The sequence below is a fragment of the Macrobrachium rosenbergii genome, chromosome 50 (assembly GCF_040412425.1).
Source record: "Macrobrachium rosenbergii isolate ZJJX-2024 chromosome 50, ASM4041242v1, whole genome shotgun sequence".
Classification (NCBI taxonomy): Eukaryota; Metazoa; Arthropoda; class Malacostraca; order Decapoda; family Palaemonidae; genus Macrobrachium; species Macrobrachium rosenbergii.
The window spans coordinates 30,509,154-30,531,557 of record NC_089790.1 but is presented as its reverse complement, the minus strand read 5'-3'; the positions used below and the strand labels follow the sequence as shown (position 1 = coordinate 30,531,557).

Here is a 22,404-nt window from a genome sequence, read left to right as displayed (position 1 = left end):
ATAGATGGCTTCATCATGGGTTATATTTTTTTCTTTGGAATTTTCATCTCCACTTACTCAAAAAGGGCTGAAGGGGCACAGTCCAAAAGTCAGTTCTTGATAGTTTTCTGTAAGCATCACTGGTCTTTTTTTCCGTTTTTGTAGTTGTTGTTTTGATATCTTGAAACAATCCTGACGTAGATTTTTCCAAAAGGATATGAAGTATTGTCCCATGTTCTACTGAATTCAACACATTATTTTTTAGTGCCTCGAATGCCGAAGTTCGAGATACCGTACCACTTTTCTCGCCACACAGTCTTTCCTTCCTCCATTTAATTTTAACTGTCCCATTGCCTTTCGTGTAATATTTATTAAGCCACTTTCATTTCAACTGCTGTGAGTCAATATCGATGGTCAGTTTTGATTCTCATGCGCTTTACCGCCTCTTCTAATGTTTTACTTCCATCGTACACTGCGTGACACTAGTGAAATATTAGGCAATTTTTTGTTGTTGTTGAACCGAAGCGATACAATTCCTGGTTCAGCGATTCGTAGGACATAGCTGTTCTGTGGCCATATCTTCAACAATAGAAACATTTGGCGTTATGGTACCTGTCTCCTATAATATTTCCCCAGTATTCTCACATCACGATTATTATGTGCGAGCTGGAACCCGGTGCTGCTGTCTCCCCTACTCCGCCCCACCCGGGGCGGACAAACAGGTTTGCAGGAGGAGGGTGGATGTCTTCCCTACCCTCCAATTCCACCCGGGGCGGACAAACCGGTTTACAGGGGGTGGGTTACTATGTCATGTCTCTCCTCCTGTCACTCGGGGCAGGACAAACAAGAAAATATCCACTCTGATTTTATTATTATTATAGATTGTCTCTCAGAACTGGAAGGCATGTCAATATGTAATGCCTAGTATTCCAAGCGGATGGCTTATCGAAAATATTTTCGACATTCTGCAAGTTGTCATATCGTGCAGTCAGTTTGCTTATGATGTCGTCCATTGATTTTTTCACTCGATCGATATACTATGCTATACAATTTGGGTAAAAAAAAATTTTCACATTTTTGATAGTTACGTTGTCAAAATTACCAATCTTATTTGCAGCATCGTCTCTCTCCCTTCATTTTGAATATTTGTAGTTATTTTCATTCCTTAAATCTACTGCCAGCCAGTCTAATTCCCCCAAACCCTCTTTTGTCTATCTAGACTCAAGAATAGAAGTCTTGTCAGCACTTTTTTCTTTCTTGATCGCATCAGCATGCGATGAACTTGATACGTCAGTACTGAACACTTATGATCTTAAAAAGTTTCCAACTCATAATTCAAATGATCTCTCAGTACTTTCAGTCTTCCACGCACACATCGCAAATCCAGTTTACTTTTTGTAGGGTTGCTTTTCACTCCATCACACTTCTTGTGTGCCCACGTACTACAAACTGTACATCCTATCGAAGCACTATCACCCACCTGTTTGGTACGAACAGTAGGTAATCATCGTGGGACAGAATTTAGAATCATATAAAGCCTGCTTTTCTTAAGAAGTCACCGAGTGGTTTCCAAACAATATCAAAACCGTTTGTTAAGCACTAGACGCAGGAACGGTAGTACTCACTTCCGACTGTCACTACTACTACTCCTACTACTAATACTACAGTACTACTGTAGCTCATAGGCGTAGTCTCATTCTAAAGCATAATAGTTGGTTTTTCGTGCCATTTAAAGAAAAATCCAGTCCTTGTAAAATTATACACCTTTACCAGTTAAAGATAGGTGCCCATCTTGACTGCCAGATGACGTCCATGTGTGACTTCAGTTTCAAAGTAAAATCCTTCAGGTTTCTTGTCTCTTACACCATAAGGTCCACTTGGGGCAGGGATTTGAACTAGTTTGGAGCTGGCATTAACTTTACCAACAAATTATAGACTTCCAGAGACAAAACGCGAAACTATGCCAAGAAAATGGGGCTGTGTAAGGCCGGGTATTCACGATCAGGTTTACCTGTCAGTTCATCAAAACTGACGTTAAAACTAATGTGTAGACGACAGTTTGTGGGCAGAGTCAGTCCACTCACCAGAATGGATGAACTGATGGAATTACCTAAAGTTCCTCCAATCGACTGACAGGTGACTGCATGTGTGGACAGGGAAGCAACGATTTTGTGACACTTTGCTGCTGGATTCCACCTAAAGAAGGACCCCAGCAGCTTGGACCAGAATATGAATAAACATCGTATAGGCTAATTCATTTCACTGTTAGACCCTCCAGCACTATTTGTATACCGTTGTGAGTTCAAATCATATAATAAAAAAAAAAAAAATTCTGTGTGATACAATTTGGTGTAGGCCTAGGCCAGTGTCCTGCCTTTTTATGAAAGTGTTACTAGTGAAAGTAGGCTTCACAGTCCATTTCATAAGTAACTGAACCAACCATCAGGTTCTAATTTAAACTCATTCATTAACATTGTATGAGAATATGCGTCTTTTTTTAATAATAAATATTTAGACTATACACTTGTATGCCTTTCTTTTCGTTGTTATTATTAAGTGAATTGTTGTAGCAGCTAGTCTATACAGTTCCACCTCCTTATCGGCCAGTGGAGTTTCCATCGCTGCCATAGAGTATTGCCACAATGAATACAAAACGAGATCTGAGGATGATGACCTCGATTTGACGGTCCGACTGGCAGTTCTACCTTTTTCACGTGGACTCTCACCCCTTGAACGTTCGCGGGTGAACTGACAGGTAAACCTGATCGTGAATAGCACTTCTTTAAAAAACGAACTAGTTAGTCAGTGTGGCAACTTGAATACCTATTGGTGCCTGTAATGGTGGTAGTGCAATACAAGATACTGAAAGAAATCTCTGGTGTAACTAAAACGTAACTTGATCTAGTCACCCACTTTTGATAATAACATTCACCACTGAAGTTCTATTTCAGATGTAAGTTCATTCTTTAGGTTCAGTCGTTCACGGTTACAGATGCTTTTGTTATCCTTGCATTTATACTACTTACTTGTTACTTATGGTACAATTATTAACTGTAATTAGTTTTATATGTAATTTTACTTTCATCTTGCTCTCATCCTCTTGCTTCTCAAAAGTATTCTTTCAGAGAATCGTAGACAATAAAATTTCTTTTTATTGTGTTTAGAAAGATAAGTTGATATTGTAACAAAGGTACTTATCATTGTTGTTATTGTTCCATCAATACCTGGACGTTTATCTTTGTTTGGATTGCGATATTAATTGTTTTCCTGTCTTGCTGTCCGACGGCCCTTGTTCGATTTACGGCGGTGTGCTATGAAACATAACTTGATCTCTCTCTCTCAGTATTATATAGATATATATATAGGCTATATGTATATATATAAATATATATATATATATATATATATATATATATATATATATATATATATATATATATATATATATATATATATATATTTATATATATATACACACACACACACACATATATATATATATATATATATATATATATATATATATATATATATATATATATAAAATGTTCTCTCTCTCTCTCTCTCTCTCTCTCTCTCTCTCTCTCTCTCTCTCTCTCTCTCTCTCTCTCTCTCTCTCATATATGCTTTTGTAGATCTTTGCACATTTCGGGTTTTCAGTCTGTGGCGCAAAATATGTCACAACATATTTTATATTCTTGTATTAAAAGATAGCCAATAAATCTCTGGGTGGAAGTAACCCTCTGTCATGGTGATTTATGCTTTATTGGTATGGCTGCTTTGTTGAATAAAGCCTGCAGCGTCTTCAGTAAATATTTTGGTGTACCAGTACAGAGACTGTTTCAGTAATTTATTCTTGTGATTACATAGTTTTATACAAGTCTTTTCAATATATTCATCTATAGGCATTTATCAAGCCTACATTTCGGTGCTACTTTGGCTTGTTATCTACGTGTCACCTAGGTGCTAGTACTAAACGGCGGAAGCTCAATGGGGCGCCGTGTTTAGTACTAGCCCCTCGGTGATCTAAGATATCGTTTATTGATATAATTAATAATATAGAAGTGGGTGTATATAATACTTTGATCCCCGAAGGGCTAGTACTAAACACGGCGTCCCATTGAGCTTCCGCCATGTTTAATACACCTTTTTACAATAGATTTTTAAGTTCCCTTATTTGCTTTGAACAATTTTCATTTGCTTTAAACACCGTTTATTTGGCTTAGAGACTTTTCGGTTGGTCGTGATCATGGGATGGTTTGTTAATGACACTTCAGCACTTGGAATTGCCATTTCACCATACGTATTAAACAATTCACTAATTCTGTTTAACAGTTGAACATAACATATTGACATTCGAATATCAGAATGACAAACTTCAAAAATAGTTGACAAATTGTAAAACGCTTTAATCTGATTAAAATAAAGTATGATAATTTAGTAATGACCCCTGTCGATGATTTATGTTCAGAATAGTGTTGTTAGACATCATTTGCTTATTACTGTAATAGGATATTCCCTACGTATTGCAGGCGATGTCGAGAATTTTTCTCGATATTGATTGAATGGACTATATATTTAAGAGTTCGAGGCTAGATGTTGTGGGTTGAAATACACTGTCCTTAGGGCACGACTACAAACCAGAGTCACAGGTGGTAGGATGGCACATAAACAGGTTAGAATTTTACTCTTTTATTAAAAAAAAAAAAGAGAGAATTTGCAATTGCCCTAGCTGCGCACATTTACGTTAATACGGAAATAACAACAATGAAATCAAACTAATTCAACCTGGAGACAGCTAAGCTAACAAAGGATGGACTTCGTTGTCCCAAGAAACGTGCACTGAAAAAATATAGGAAATCGACAAAGTTACTCAGAGTTGTGCCTCACGTAACTTAACTCAATCTACGTTACTCACAATAGCTAATTATCGACATGAAAGTTAAATTCATAGAAAAACGTATGAAAGTTTCTGGATATGAGTGGGTCATGTTAAAACTCACAAAAATTGCTTAAATCAAAAGCACTGACTTCACTCTACGATCACACGGGGTTTAGACATGATCCACTTCTTTATACAACAAATGGTGACAAAGATATTAACTGATATACTGAAGTGATCGGACTTAGCCACGGATCACATATGGCGTCTCCCTATCTTTTATAGCCCGCTCGGAGCTTGATCCTCTGAGCATTCGAATATTTACAATTATTCCCTCGGAATTGCGATCGTAAAAGTTGCCCTGAATTAACAGTGCAGCCATCGGCGCACATTACAGAATTTTACATTACAGAAAGAATGTATCGCCAAAATAATAAAATCAAGGCTTCGCATTTCGCCACGTCATTCCCTCAAGCATAGGTAGATCATGCGTTCGATTGCACATCAAAACAGACGTGTACTCGTTCAGCTATTGCGTTCGAGAAACGCGATGTATAAAGGCTGTTTAAAATTACTAGATTGTTAGTTTAATGACGGCAAAAATCCAGCTATAAATTTCTGTCGACAGGCGAAGTGGAAGGTTTCGTGGTATGCTGCTTATCAGTCAGACAAAGAATCGCAGAAGCATCACCTGCCTGTTATTGGACGACATGCCTAGACGGTATAGGTTTATTTCAAATGCAGATCGTTCTCGAATAGTTGAATGCTACAATCAAGGACTACATTTTCTAGCAGTTGCGGAAGTTCTTGGGGAAAAACAGATCTACAGCTTATGGCATGGTTCGTAATTTTCAACGGGCTCAGTGCGTATAGGCTATTTGTGCAGGAGGACGACAGGTCACAGATAACGAATTTGGGGATTTAATTTTAATGCTAACTGAAGATAATCCATTGCTTACACTGGGGCAAATAAAGTATGAAGCAAGGCAAATTTGGCCAGACAAACCGACTTTTCAGTATAGACACTGTCAATATGTTTCGATGCGACATCAAGAAATGTCTTGATGTTCCATTGTGACGTATAACTGTGCAGAAGTTAAAGAAGCCAGACGTCTATTTGCCCAGTGGATGATCGAAACTGGTTTACAAAGCCACAGAATTTATATAGAAGAGACGGGCTTTATAGTCTGAGGGAGCAGCAGGGCAATGTACCCCAGCTCGTGTAGCCCGAGAGGGTAGAACTCTTCAGGACTTAAGAGTGTGCTATTACAGGGGGTTGAAACTGCCCTCTCTCATATTACGCAAGAGTTTATTTTTCGAAATTACAACCACTTACCTAGCTAAGTGCATCCAACAAGAAGATTTGGCTTAACTTGTTCAATTTGCCCTATTTCTTTCAAAAACTTTATGAATTAAACAAACGATGTAATTTTTTCTCAATAAACCATCAATAATGATACGGTTTCAATCATGATAATGATTAAAGCAAAAGGTTTGTTGTATTTTTTAATGTAATCCAGTTTCAAATTTGTTAAATAAAACTCAGTCTTTGTTCAAACTTTCCTTATCCTTGTCAAAATCAATTGAAATGTGGTAATTCATAGCGCAAATATGAGAAGGAGTAGGTGTATACCTTGATGACATTGTGATTTATTCTAATACATGGGAAGAACATCTGAAGATATTAAGGAAAGTGTTCAAGAAACTTCGGGAAGCAGGACTAACAATCAACTTACAAAAAAGTGAGTTTGGAAAGGCAACTGTACAGTACCTAGGATTTGAAGTTGGAAAAGGCCTTCTCGCTCCTATTGACGCTAATGTAGAAGGTATCCGTAAGGCTACCCCTCCTGCTACGAGGAAACAGCTACAAAGATTTTTGGGCATGGCTGGATTTTATCGCCGGTTCTGTCCAAATTTCTCAGCCGTAGTAGCTCCCTTTAACTGACTTAACCAGTCCTAAAAGAAAGTTTGATTGGACTCCAGAATGTCAAGAATCATTTGAGAAGGTTAAAGCCATATTAACTTCAAGACCAGTGCTTCAAGCTCTGACTTCAATAAAAAGTTTGTGATACAAGTTGATGCATCCGACTGTGGAATTGGAGCTGTTCTACTTCAAGAAGATGACAACAGAATCTTACATCCAGTATGTTTTATGTCTTCAAAGTTGAAAAAGCACCAGAAAACATACTCAACAATTGAAAAAGAAACATTAGCATTAATCACAGCATTGAAAAAGTTTGAAGTGTATGTGAACCGACCTAGGAATGAAGAAATTTTAGTATTGTCGGATCACAACCCAATCTCATTCATCAATAAGATGAAAAATAATAATATGAGACTGACCAGGTGGTCTTTATGCCTGCAACCATATAATGTAAGTGTTAAACACATTTCAGGAAAAGATAATGTCATAGCAGATTATTTATCCCGTTGTGAATCGTTGGATTCAAACCCGGGATAAGTAATCTTCTCGGGGGAGGAATTTCATGATGTTGCCTTGTAATACGTATATCCTCCTATAACATTGACATATTTACTTTTTTCATGTGTTATGTTTAATGATAATGGTTGTTGAAGTGTCATATTTAGTTTGACATCAGATCTCAAAAGTACTAATGATTACTTGATAGCGTAATTTAGAATTGTTGTTATAATTTTAATAGTAACGTAATTTAGAACGAATATCTTTCTTGGTAAAAGCGTAGTATTTGAACACGTGTGTGTGTGTGTCCAGGAAGGGCTTGTTTCATTTCAGTTGTCATCAGTTGAGATAAGAGGGAACGCTTTGTTTTAGGTTAGCGATGACAGATTTGCAAAACAAACGCCGATTCGTCCCATACGGGCTCAAGACGAGTGATTTCATGTTGTTGCATGCGTTGTTTGAGTCACGTACGCCACTTTGCGAGAAAGAATACGTGTCCTGATCAATTACGTCATGTTTTGTAAGATGCGTTCAAAACGTTTTGCTGGGATGATGTAACTTTCCTTCTAGAAGCTTCTCCATTGTATCTCGCACCCAAAACGCTTTAATGACGTCACCTCCCTGCTTCTAGAACTTTTGTATCTCGTACCCAAAATGCTTTAATGACATCATGTAATTGTTTCACGTATTACTGGAGTCCTAAAATTTGTTTCATTCTGATTTCTGAGACCAGTCGATTTGGTTCCATATCTCTCTCTCTCTCTCTCATTCCTAATTAGGAAGAGATTACTTTTAACGTAAATTTTTGTGGTCACTTTTAACATTAACTTTTGAGATCTGAATTTAGCAAAGTTATTTAGTTCGTAACGGCGCCTGGTAAAAAGTGTGTATTGTGTAACGCAGCTGCAGCAAGTGATTTACAGAGGTTTTCACAAGTTGTGTAAGGTAACGTGAAATTTTACTTATTGATACCATGGTATGATAAGTTAGGAGGTTATGGTGTGATAAGTTAGGAAATTTTGAACAAGTGAAATCATTATTGATAAATCTTACGTGTATTTTTGTGTGTTTTTCTATTTACAATTTCTTTATATTTTCACATTTTTTATGTTTGTGATGTAACATTTATTTACATAGCATTGTAAATATTTCTTGGTAATTTAACATTGCATACTTAATTTAACATTGCATATTTAACATTGCATACTTAATTTAACATTGCATACTTAATTTAACATTGCATACTTAATTTCATTTATTGAGATTTTCTTTTTAAATCTTGAGTGATTCTTGGTAATTTAAATTTTGCTTGATTAATTTAAATTCCTGATAAAGTTTTTGTGAGTTAGTTTTGTTTCATAATTTAATTCAAGAATTCATTGAGTTTTGTGTTATTTTCAACTAATAGTAAATTTTTCAGATTGTGAATTCTAATTAATTGTGAATTCTAGTTATAAACTTTGAATCTGAAAATAAATTTTTGTATTTAACATTTTTAGAAAAACAGTGTTTCATTTATTGATCACCAGTGAATAGGATTGATTGTGTGTGCATAAGGCAAAGTGATAAACATGTTTTGTTCTTTTTTAGTTTTGCTAAAGTGAATTAAGACCAGGGAAACAGTTAGAGTTTTTGATGGAGTGATGCCCTTTACTCTAGAAGAATTCTAGTTTAATTTTTATACCTCACACATATTCTGACGAACTTAGTTTGATTTTTCAAGTGATTGATAAATAAGTTTTTCTTAAGGGATCACTGTTACCTTTAGAGTACTCAGTCGTAACAATTAATGTTATGAGAGTTCAGGTATCTGGCTGAAGTGAGGTATATTTTTGAATCTTGAGATTAGTTGTGTAATAACCAGGTACTTGATACGCATCGTGACATAATATTGTTTGGTGCCCAGACCCGTGGAACAAAACAAATATCACTCTGGTTTATGGTTTATACTGGTGGTGTTAGGGATATATTTTGATAGGAGAGTGACCACATAGTTATTTTTTGCTTCGTATTGTGAATTATTTAGTTGAGTAACTTAGAGAAAATGGCTCTGTTCAATGTTCAGAGGTTTTTAGCAACTCCTTCCATCCAAGAGTTATCTGAATCCAACCTGACTAAGGCACAGTGGATTGCTTTAGCAGTAGCATGTGGGGGTAATGTGTCTAGTGGTATGATTAAGGCACAAATCAAATATATTGCAATCCAAGCATTGATGGACTCTGGTAAAGTAGATGAAGAGTTGGGAGAGGCACAGGAATTGTTGAATGCAGCCGAGGCAGAATTTACAGATAAACATGAGCAAAAGAAAGAGAAAAGTGATGCAGAAGCAGAGCTTAGACGTATAGAAGCAGAAGAAAATTTGATTAAGCTGAGGATACAGGCTGAAAGAGAGAAAATGCAAGCAGAAAGAGAAAGAGAAGATAGAGAGAAAAGAGAAAGAAAGGAAAGAGAAGAAGAAAAAGCAGCAGAAGAAGAAAGAGAAAGAGCAAAAGAGGAGAGAGAAAGAGCAAGACATGAAAGGGAGATGGAGTTAATAAAAGCTCGATCCACATTACCTGTAATACCGTCTAACCCTACTCAAGGTAATTCAGACCCTGTATTTGATGTAGTAAGAGTGCAGAAGTTAATTCCGAAATTTACAGAAGAAGCCCCAGATGAGTTTTTGATCACTTTGAAAAAGTAGCTTCAGGTATGGGATGGCCAGAGGATAAATGGTCGGTCTTGTTACAGAGTGTTCTCATTGGTAAAGGAAGAAGTGCCTATTTAGCCTTATCAGCTGATCAGTGTAAAGAGTACAAGGTACTCAAACATAATGTGCTACAAGTTTACCAGATGACCCTGAATATTGTAATGAAAGATTCAGATCTTTGAGAAAGGATGACAAGATAACTTTCTTGGATTATGCTTACAAAGTAAGAAGATGTTTTAAACGATGGTTGGAGGCTGCTAAAGTTAAATCTATGGACGAACTTGAGGAGTTAGTAGTCCTAGAACAATATCTTAGAGGAATTCCTGAACACATAAGAGCCTATTTAAGAGAGAGAGAGGTTAAAAAAACTTTACAAAGCTGCTACATTGAGCGAAGATTTTAATATAATTTCTAGCAAAAGAAATTATAATGTCAAGTACCAGAACCAACAACGCACAGGTTTCAGATCTCATCCAAATTTCAGGAACATTACAACTGGAAATCCTTCTAGTGGCTACGCCAATACAAAGTCAGGTAACACCCCTCAGCAATTAAATGTTAAATCCTCATCATCCAGTCAGTTTTCAAGACAGATACAGAAGACTAATGTTGTCTGCTACAAGTGTGGAAGAGTAGGACACTACAGTCGAGATTGTTATCAGACACAACAGCAGACCAAACCAGTTGGTCAAGTGGTTAAAGGTAACCAGGTGAAGCAAACTACGAAGAGCAGTGTGGGAACGACTGAGACTAAACAAGCAGAGTGTTTAGCAACCAGTGGAAATGTAACTTCAAGCAGTGAGTGGCTGAGCAGCTTGGAGGCTTTTAAGCCATATATCTATGAAGGTACGCTGACAACTCAAGGAGGAAGTGTGCAGGTACCGGTCAAGGTATTACGTGATACGGGGAGTAACCATAGTGTGGTAGTTCGTGGTGCTCACCCATTAGTTGGAGAAGAATCTCACCGGAGATTCAGTTATTTTGAAGGGTATAGGAGGAGAAGAGGTAACTCCTATATGCCGCTTGCATTTGTCCTGTGAATTGGTGACAGGAAATGTTGATTTTGCTGTAAAGGACTCACTAGCTGTTGAAGGTGTACATGTTTTACTGGGTAATGAAGTTGGTGGTGTACCATTTGTTCCTTGTCCTATAGTGACAGACAAACCGTTAAGGGTTAGTCCTACAGTAGCTTTAGAGAAGAAAAACCCCCACCTGTTTCCAAGTTGTGTAACTACCAGGAGTATGAAGAGAACTATGTCTGCAAGTGAAAATACTGAGGATTTACCTGCACCAGAAGAATCAAGTGAAGGATCTTTAAGATTAGAAGAACTGTTCCAGGAAAGTGAAGTTTCCCCTAGTGTTAGTAGTGAAGAGATTTCCCAAGAAGAAGAGGATCCTGTTGTTATTGAAGAGACTGAGTAGTCAAAGAGTTCCTGAAGATAGTAGTGAAACTGTAGAAGCAGAGTTAGCAGATATGGAGAGTTCAGCCCTTGAAGTTGGTCAAGTGACAAGAGAGAAGCTAATGAAACTGCAGAAGAGGGATACAACGTTGGCTGATTTGTTCTTCAGAGTTGTTGATCAAGAAGAGATGCAACAAACCTCCACCTGTTATTATCTAAAGGAAGGATTGCTAATGAGGAAGCATCGACCTGCAGATATACCAGGAAATGCTGAATGGGGTGAATATCATCAAATTTTGATTCCATATCCATTGAGGAAACAAGTTGTAGCAGTAGCGCACGAGTCTGGACATATGGGAATCAGGAAGACTGTTGAGAAGATTATGAAGTATTTTTTCTGGCCTGGACTTCACAAGGACGTTAGCAAATTTTGCAGTGTGTGTCACACATGCCAGATAGCTGGAAAACCGAATGAAACCATTCAGAAAGCACCCCTACATCCCATAGAAGTTAGAGGAGAACCCTTTAGCAAGGTAATTATAGATGTGGTTGGGCCACTTCCTGAAAACAAAGAAAGGAAATGAATATCTATTAACATTAATGTGTCCAGTGACTAGGTATCCTGAGGCGATTCCTGTAAGAAGTATAAGTGCAAAGGTAATTGCTGAGAAGTTGGTGGAGTTTTTCTCCAAGTTTGGAATACCAGAAATTGTGCAAAGTGATAGAGGAACGAACTTTACTTCAAAATTATTCCAGGATGTGATGAACTTGTTAGGAGTAAAACAACAGTTATCAACTGCTTATCATCCAGAGACTCAAGGAGCCTTGGAAAGGTTCCACCAGACATTGAAAAGTATGTTAACTAAGTATTGTAATGAATCAGGAAGAGAATGGGATGCTGGTTTACCTTTAATGTTATTTGAAGTTAGGAATGCTTATCAAGAAAGCATGGGATGTTCACCAAATGAAATGATTTTTGGTCGAGACATTAGAGGTCCATTGAAGATTCTTGCAGAGAATTGGGAAGAAAATCAAGAGGAAATCCAAGGAGAATATGTGAAGAACTTGAGGAAAAGATTAAGAGAAATTAGAAAATTCTCTTTAGAAAATTTGAAAATAAGTCAAGAGAAAATGAAAATGAAATATGATGCTAAAACTAAGCTAAGAAATTTTAGTATTGGACAGCAAGTTCTAGTGTTCTTACCAGTGAAAAGATTTCCCTTACCAATAAGTTTCAAGGTCCTTATAGGATAATAGAGAAGTTAAGTGATCGAACTTATGTGATTGAAACACCAGGAAGAAGAAAACGACAGAGGAAGATACATGTGAATCTTTTGAAACCTTACTTCTCAGAGACTAAAACTGAAACAGTGTCAATAACACAAACAACTTCATCTACAGAGGACGATGACGGCTACGAATTAGGAGCTGAAAACAAGATGAACAATTCTTCAATATTAGAAAATTTGGAAGATAAACTAAAACATCTGAGTGTTGAGCAAAGTAGTGAATTAAGTGAAGTTATTCAAAGTTTCCTGAAATTTTTGCAGATGTACCTAGGTGTACCAATCTGACAAAGCATGAGATAAAGATCAGAGAAGATGGAAAACCTTTTAAAATGAGAGCTTATCGCTTATCACCTTTTCATCGAGATGTTTTGAAGAAAGAAGTTGAATATTTGTTGCAGCATGGATTAGCAGAACCCAGTTCAAGTCATTATAGTTCTCCTTGTGTGTTAGTGAAGAAACCAGATGGCTCATTTAGGATGTGTACTGATTATAGGAAACTGAATTCCATCAGTGTGGCTGACAATTATCCCTTGCCTCTTATTGATCAATTACTTGATAATATTGGGCAAGCCAAATTTGTTTCAAGATAGACTTGTTGAAAGGATATTATCAAATTCCCTTAGATGAGAATGCTAAGTTGCTGTCAGCTTTCATTACTCCTTTTGGACTGTATCAATACACTGTTTTGCCGTTTGGTCTGATGAATGCACCTGCAACATTCCAGCGAGTGATGGATCAACTACTAGGATCAATAGAAGGAGTAGGTGTATACCTTGATGACATTGTGATTTATTCTAATACATGGGAAGAACATCTGAAGATATTAAGGAAAGTGTTCAAGAAACTTCGAAGCAGGACTAACAATCAACTTACAAAAAGTGAGTTTGGAAAGGCAACTGTACAGTACCTAGGATTTGAAGTTGGAAAAGGCCTTCTCGCTCCTATTGACGCTAATGTAGAAGGTATCCGTAAGGCTACCCCTCCTGCTACGAGGAAACAGCTACAAAGATTTTTGGGCATGGCTGGATTTTATCGCCGGTTCTGTCCAAATTTCTCAGCCGTAGTAGCTCCCTTAACTGACTTAACCAGTCCTAAAAGAAAGTTTGATTGGACTCAGAATGTCAAGAATCATTTGAGAAGGTTAAAGCCATATTAACTTCAAGACCAGTGCTTCAAGCTCCAGACTTCAATAAAAAGTTTGTGATACAAGTTGATGCATCCGACTGTGGAATTGGAGCTGTTCTACTTCAAGAAGATGACAACAGAATCTTACATCCAGTATGTTTTATGTCTTCAAAGTTGAAAAAGCACCAGAAAACATACTCAACAATTGAAAAAGAAACATTAGCATTAATCACAGCATTGAAAAAGTTTGAAGTGTATGTGAACCGACCTAGGAACGAAGAAATTTTAGTATTGTCGGATCACAACAATCTCATTCATCAATAAGATGAAAAATAATAATATGAGACTGACCAGGTGGTCTTTATGCCTGCAACCATATAATGTAAGTGTTAAACACATTTCAGGAAAAAGATAATGTCATAGCAGATTATTTATCCCGTTGTGAATCGTTGGATTCAAACCCGGGATAAGTAATCTTCTCGGGGGAGGAATTTCATGATGTTGCCTTGTAATACGTATATCCTCCTATAATATTGACATATTTACTTTTTTCATGTGTTATGTTTAATGATAATGGTTGTTGAAGTGTCATATTTAGTTTGACATCAGATCTCAAAAGTACTAATGATTACTTGATAGCGTAATTTAGAATTGTTGTTATAATTTTAATAGTAACGTAATTTAGAACGAATATCTTTCTTGGTAAAAGCGTAGTATTTGAACACGTGTGTGTGTGTGTGTCCAGGAAGGGCTTGTTTCATTTCAGTTGTCATCAGTTGAGATAAGAGGGAACGCTTTGTTTTAGGTTAGCGATGACAGATTTGCAAAACAAACGCCGATTCGTCCCATACGGGCTCAAGACGAGTGATTTCATGTTGTTGCATGCGTTGTTTGAGTCACGTACGCCACTTTGCGAGAAAGAATACGTGTCCTGATCAATTACGTCATGTTTTGTAAGATGCGTTCAAAACGTTTTGCTGGGATGACGTAACTTTCCTTCTAGAAGCTTCTCCATTGTATCTCGCACCCAAAACGCTTTAATGACGTCACCTCCCTGCTTCTAGAACTTTTGTATCTCGTACCCAAAATGCTTTAATGACATCATGTAATTGTTTCACGTATTACTGGAGTCCTAAAATTTGTTTCATTCTGATTTCTGAGACCAGTCGATTTGGTTCCATATCTCTCTCTCTCTCTCATTCCTAATTAGGAAGAGATTACTTTTAACGTAAATTTTTGTGGTCACTTTTAACATTAACTTTTGAGATCTGAATTTAGCAAAGTTATTTAGTTCGTAACGGCGCCTGGTAAAAAGTGTGTATTGTGTAACGCAGCTGCAGCAAGTGATTTACAGAGGTTTTCACAAGTTGTGTAAGGTAACGTGAAATTTTACTTATTGATACCATGGTATGATAAGTTAGGAGGTTATGGTGTGATAAGTTAGGAAATTTTGAACAAGTGAAATCATTATTGATAAATCTTACGTGTATTTTTGTGTGTTTTTCTATTTACAATTTCTTTATATTTTCACATTTTTTATGTTTGTGATGTAACATTTATTTACATAGCATTGTAAATATTTCTTGGTAATTTAACATTGCATACTTAATTTAACATTGCATATTTAACATTGCATACTTAATTTAACATTGCATACTTAATTTAACATTGCATACTTAATTTCATTTATTGAGATTTTCTTTTTAAATCTTGAGTGATTCTTGGTAATTTAAATTTTGCTTGATTAATTTAAATTCTTGATAAAGTTTTTGTGAGTTAGTTTTGTTTCATAATTTAATTCAAGAATTCATTGAGTTTTGTGTTATTTTCAACTAATAGTAAATTTTTCAGATTGTGAATTCTAATTAATTGTGAATTCTAGTTATAAACTTTGAATCTGAAAATAAATTTTTGTATTTAATATTTTTAGAAAATCAGTGTTTCATTTATTGATCACCAGTGAATAGGATTGATTGTGTGTGCATAAGGCAAAGTGATAAACATGTTTTGTTCTTTTAGTTTTGCTAAAGTGAATTAAGACCAGGGAAACAGTTAGAGTTTTTTGATGGAGTGATGCCCTTTTACTCTAGAAGAATTCTAGTTTAATTTTTTATACCTCACACATATTCTGACGAACTTAGTTTGATTTTTCAAGTGATTGATAAATAAGTTTTTTCTTAAGGGATCACTGTTACCTTTAGAGTACTCAGTCGTAACAATTAATGTTATGAGAGTTCAGGTATCTGGCTGAAGTGAGGTATATTTTTGAATCTTGAGATTAGTTGTGTAATAACCAGGTACTTGATACGCATCGTGACAATATATATATATATATATATTGTGTGCGTGTGCTTAATTGCTTCCAGCGCTTCGTGAAACAAAGGGCCTGCGTAAAGTTCTGACACTTTTTCCTGTACTTTATCTTCCATATATTTCTACTCATTTCCAGCCTACCTTCTCCCAGTTCCCATATATTTCTACTCATCTCCAGCCTACCTTCTCCCAGTTCTTTTCAAAACAAGTTTGGGTCTTCCAATTCTTCTGGTGCTCACAAGCCCCCTGCTGACATCATCAAGTTTCATTCTCCACGCGATTGTGCAAAGGACACGCCCAAACCATCTCCATTTCCTTTTCATTATTCTCATCTGTACACGGAAATGTAGCCGTCTCCCTTATGGTGTCAGTTCTAATTGTTGCCTACCATCCTTACAGCCGCATTCTTAAATCAAAATCTTTTAGATATAGTTCCACTCTCATACCATGATTCATGTCCGTATAGCAATGCAGATCGCATGTATAAGCTTATAGTCGCATGCAATTTCAAGCTATTTGATTTCCAAATCTTTTGCAGACTGCCCGTGGTTTGATTTGCCCTTTTTAGTCTATCGCAAAATTCCCTTTCAGAAAAACTTACACTGGATATCATCGTTCCTAAATGTTTGCAAGAATCAAACGCAACCCTTTCTCCATTTGGTGTCATTTCATCTCTTTTTGCTTATTCTGCCCCTACTACTTCCGTTTTTTCGTAGATTTAATTCGGATCCCATCTCTCTAGATATTTGATGCACTCTATGAAGGATGCCTTGTAAATCTTGTGATGATGTCTTGCTGATTAAAAGCGCAACATCTGCATATTAGAAGTCCGTTAACTTTCTATCCATACTCTAAACTACACCTTCTTTTCCATCTCTGACCACTATTTTCATTATAAAATCAATGAGAAGGACAGAAAGCAGAGGTGAAATAACATTCCCTAGTAGCACCCCACTGTTTATATTTATTGCAGATTCACTGGACAAAACCCCATCAGAATTAACTTTTTATCTTTTTAGTCTATGGATAATTTCAAGTAGCTTTACACATTTAAGAAGAGTGTCATAGCGACACAAGGCCTTGCATAAATAATGGTTTATGGATGCTGTCAAGATGCCCTCTCGTAATCAACAAATCATCACATGGGGATTTTTAACTTCCGTACACTGTTGCACAGTATGTCCTAACACATTTATTTGACCTTTGCAATTCCGTCCTTTTCTAAAACCAGCTTTTTCATACCTAGCTGTTCATCATTTTCTTTGTTCAGCCAGTTGGAAAGAAGCGTGTTGAATATTTTAATTACAATTGACGTCAGTGCATCGCCTCTGCAGTTATCGTATTCAGCCAGGTCATACACGCGCACTTATATATACATATATATATATATATATATATATATATATATATATATATATATATATATATATATATATATATATATATATATATATATATATATATATATATATATATATATATATATATATATATATATATATATATATATATATATATATATATATATATATATATATATATATATATATATATATATATATATTATATATATATAATATGAATACTTCCACATGGGAAATATATATATATATATATAATATATATATATATATATATATATATATATATATGTGTGTGTGTGTGTGTGTGTGTGTGTCTGTGGGGGGCGGTTTCAGGCAGAGTTTCTCTCTCTCACAATATTTGTTGTATGCGATCGCCTTCGTGGTATTGACTTCTTTGATGTAGACTTTTTCATATTTCCTGACTTCTGTTTTTAAAAGCTCTTCAAAGTTCTGGATTAGTAGACAGAGTCGTGGTGTATTTTCCATTTATTCAAAATTACTATGGGCCGTTTCGCCTGAATATCAGGCTTTTTCAAGCAGAACTAATACATTGAGATTCTCCCTTTTTATGTGTACCAAGCCATCGGCTGTAGGCGGGTCATGGGAGTCGCTGAAGTTTTTATTTACAATGTTTAATTTACAATACATTAGGGTGCTTAGTAGTTTACATAATATTTAAACATTGTAAATAAAAACTTTAGCAACTCCCATAATCCGCTTACAGCCGATGGCTTGGTATAAATAGAATTGTAGTGAGAATCTCCATGTATTAGTTCTGCTTGAAAAAGTCTGATATTCAGGCGAAACGGCCCATAGCACTTTTAAATGAATGGAAAATACACCACGACTCTGTCTACTTACCCAGAACTTTGAAGAAAAAAGTTAAGTATACCTTAGTTTTACCAGACCACTGAGCTGATTAACAGCTCTCCTAGGGCCTGCCCGAAGGATTATACTTATTTTACGTGGCTAAGAACCAATTGGTTACTTAGCAACGGGACCTACAGCTTATTGTGGAATCCAAACTACATTATAGCGAGAAATGAATTTCTATCACCAGAAATAAATTCCTCTAACTCTTCATCAGCCGGCCGGGGGAACTGAACTCCGGCCCATCGAGTGACAGTCCGAAGCTCAACCGACTCAGCCAACGAAGGGGTATTAAAAAACAGAAGTCAGGAAATATGAAAAAGTCTACATCAAAGAAGTCAATGCCACGAAGGCGATCGCCAACAACAAATATTGTGAGAGAGAGAAACACTGCCCGAAAAACACACACACTATATAGGCCTATATATATGTATGTATATATGTTTTATAAATGTTCACTTGGTATTTACGCTAGCTGACAAACCCTTGCGTGGGACTGGGCGGACAACTATTCATTATTCATTCTCTGCATACATGATCTGCAGCTTTGACTTTCCCCTTCCGATAGGTTGCCTTGGCTCTCGATCCGTTTTCATATTTCTCCTCTTTCCAGTTAGCGGTTGCATTCTGCGCCTTTCTGGCTGTTAACATCCAGTTTCAAATATGTCATTTTCCTTTTTGTCTCCTTGATTGGTCTCATGGTGACTGAACTGCTGTCTCGCCCCCATCTGCTTGTAAAATCAGTTGACTGTCACCTGGTCGCCTTTAACGTGGTTCCCTTATTCTTTCCCACAGTCGGCGAGCCAGTTATTTATTAGTAAGTATATGAATTTTCACTCCCTTTCATATGTATTATCCCATTTATATATATTTCATTTTCATTACATAACAATTGATTCATGATTATATTAATTACTATTTTTTGCTTTGAATCTTGCTCATTGCATTTGACTGGCAAGCCAGTCACTGAAAGTGTATGCCTAGTGAGAAATGAAGCCGCTAGCCATAAGGAAGTCGAAGCACTTAGCCACTCTTCACCTTCCAAACTACCCATTGCCTGTCTTTTACGAAAAGAAAATAATGAGAGGAGAAAAAGACACCTCAGGTTGTTATAGAATGCCAAATCATGTGTCTGGAGAATGCCATCAAGCCAGTGAGGGACTCTGCAGACATCTACCAGGATAGCCTGGGAGAGGGAGCACTAAATAACTCCCACCGGGATTCAGAAGACCTCTTGAACGTGCCGAGAACTTGTCTATAAGTTAGAGGATGTGGTCAACCAGCCAATTACTTCCGACACAGTCAGCAACATCAGTGCCACCACCACTTTTGGTGACAGCAGAGCTTTGACTATGAAGCTCACGATGACCACCTTTCTCACCTTCACAGTGAAGGTAGAGGAATCGACTCCATCTTGGTTCATGTACAAGGTTATGATGCGTAACAGTACAGATACCCCTGAGGTCGTGAAATTCACCCATCTACTAGGAAGTTTGTGAGGTGAAGTGCGGCGAAATAGTCTCCTTGCATCATGAAGTTACCATTGGATTGTTAACTGTAACTTTCACATTTGGTACCATCTAGCACAGTAGTACCAGGTTGCCCCTAATGTTCCCTTCCATCTTCTATCCAGAGGCAGGCAAATCTCAAGCTGTTTGATACACATTTGTGTAAAAAGTCAAAGCTGCAACTCATTGCTGCAGCAGATCGAATTCAATATTCATTATCGTGCCAGTCACCCCTCGGATGGCAGGTGTTTGCCGACACAGCAACAGCATGTCCTAGTTATGTCTCAATTGAGTCAAGAAAATCACAAATTAACTAATTCAGTCTTTGCCTACATTTTGCATGCCTTAAAACAGCTCATTGCTTGTCAGATTGTACTCATGTAGAGGATTAGTGCCAACAGTGCACCGTGCATGGTGCACTTTAGGCATTACTAAAGGTTGTTTGCAGCGTCCCATAGTCTCTTAGCTGCTCTTCAGTTTTAGCCTATTATTTTACCTCCATTCCTGCTTCCCTCTTCTGTCGTAGTCCAATCTTTCTTAAGTATTACTTCTTACTGCAACTGCTGGGTTCTCTCCCATTTTCAGCCTTAGATCCTTACACTCCACCTCATTTTCTGTAGCTCTGTTTTACTGTCCAACCACTCCAAATCCCTCTTTTCACTGAATTAAGTGCTGAATGGCTGAAATTGCCCTAGTGCTTAACTTCATAGCCTCAATTGCGTATATACTTCATTAGTTCGTCAGATTGCACAGGGCAGTCCCCCTTGCTACAACCCTCGTGTCATGCACCACATAGTTTTTAGTTTTTCTTAGGCTTTGCCAGATGCTGCTAGCATAAATGTTTTCAATTCCGTAGGGGGCTGGTGCCGTTAGTGCACCTCATGTGGTGCACTGTAGGCATTACTCAAGGTTCTTTGCAGCATCCCTTCGGCTCCTAGCTGCAACCCCATTCATTCCTTTTACTATACTTCCATTCATATTCTTTCCTCCTTCTTACTTTCCACCCTCTCCTAGCAGTTATTTCTTACTGGAACTGCTAGGTTTTCCCTCCTGTTACACCTTTCAGACCTTTTTACTTTCAATTTCTCTTTCAGCACTGAATGACCTCATAGGTCCCAGCGCTTGGCCTTAGGCCTAAGTTCTGTACTCTGTTCTATTCTATTCTAAATGTTTTTAAAGCACTAGCATGACCAATGCAATCCCCTCCTGCCAGTTCCTAACAGTCAGGGCAAGCCCAACCCTCTTACAATACAAATTATATACAAGGACTGAAAAAATTGATAAAAAGACCTCCACCCTATTGTTTTCCCACCTCAGCCATCTTGTTGTACAACAGAAAAACACATGACCACACGCACACATTAGTGGATAGTGGGTCTCAGTGCACATTTTTGCGCAGCCACTCATTGTTCCAAACAGGAATTAAGCCTGACGAAGCAACTTCACATCAGATTGGCTAGATCTTTGGGTGAAGAGGACTTTCATACTTTTGATATGGTACAGCTAGAAAAAAAGGACTTTAAATTAATGTTCTTTCAACAGAGCATGCAAAAACCCCTGGGCTGTAGAATCAATAAGACGTAACCAAGACTCCTACATTCTGTTAGTTACTTCCCTGAAATTTTTTGGGACTTCAAAATCTTGGTATATATAACAGTTTTCTTCACAGTCGTAAGATCTGCCAATTCTATACTGTACACTGAAAAATGGAAGTTACATACGTTGCATACCTCTCATGTTTGCGTTGTTGTCTGGGAAATGAGAATCAGTTTATCAGTACTGTGTCTCAGCTGTCGTAATACTTTGTCAAAAGTATGAATTCCATTTCAAGGCAGATGTTCATGTTTATTTTGAAATGTGAGTCATGCAAGAGGTTCCCAACACTGCTGTCAGGGAATGCAGATTTCACTTTCATATACATGGTGACGTAAAATACAAAATATTTATATCTTGAATGTAACGACAAAAATTCAGAGAAAAGGATTGTGGCTGAGGGTGATTTTTGGCTCCCATTTTCTACTTTTATCGTAACAAAATAAGACAAAGGAAAGCTTGCCTAGCAAATAAGCGGTTATTTATGTCTATAAACCTATTCTTGTTTAGTGTAACAACTGAGCGTCTTTAACGACGCTTAAATGTGCAAAGCTAATTCTATACATTTCTTCTGAAAGAGCAGATATCCTGCTGCTTAAATTGTTGATATCGTGCCACAAAGTTTTATTATCACTCTGCATTCCATTTTAAAGTTATTCAGTGGTTGTAATAGACAACCTCAGTAAATAAAAACAAATCATAAGAATCCTTATTAAGAAACAAAGAAGATAAGAAATAGCTTAACAATTTTTTTTTATAACGAGTCATTGCTAAAATATGAATAAACAGTTAGTCTGAAATTACAGCTTTATTTTTCACTTCCACTGGAAGCAAGATATTACGTTTGCGAAAGAAAAAAAAATCATGTTTATTAAATCAATGCATAATTTAACTAAATATGCGAACTGCTTTTCACAGCACTTAAAAGAGAGAAACTGCTGCTTTGGTACGTTTATAATTATTCTGCACA

The 22,404-nt window shown here is 36.8% G+C and overlaps 1 protein-coding gene across 2 annotated transcripts in view; it reads left to right on the top strand.

Moving 5' to 3' along the window:
* Window positions 1–22,404, top strand: part of LOC136832806 (glycine receptor subunit alpha-2-like) — a 150,528-nt gene that overhangs the window by 1,251 nt on the left and 126,873 nt on the right. The window lies entirely within an intron of this gene.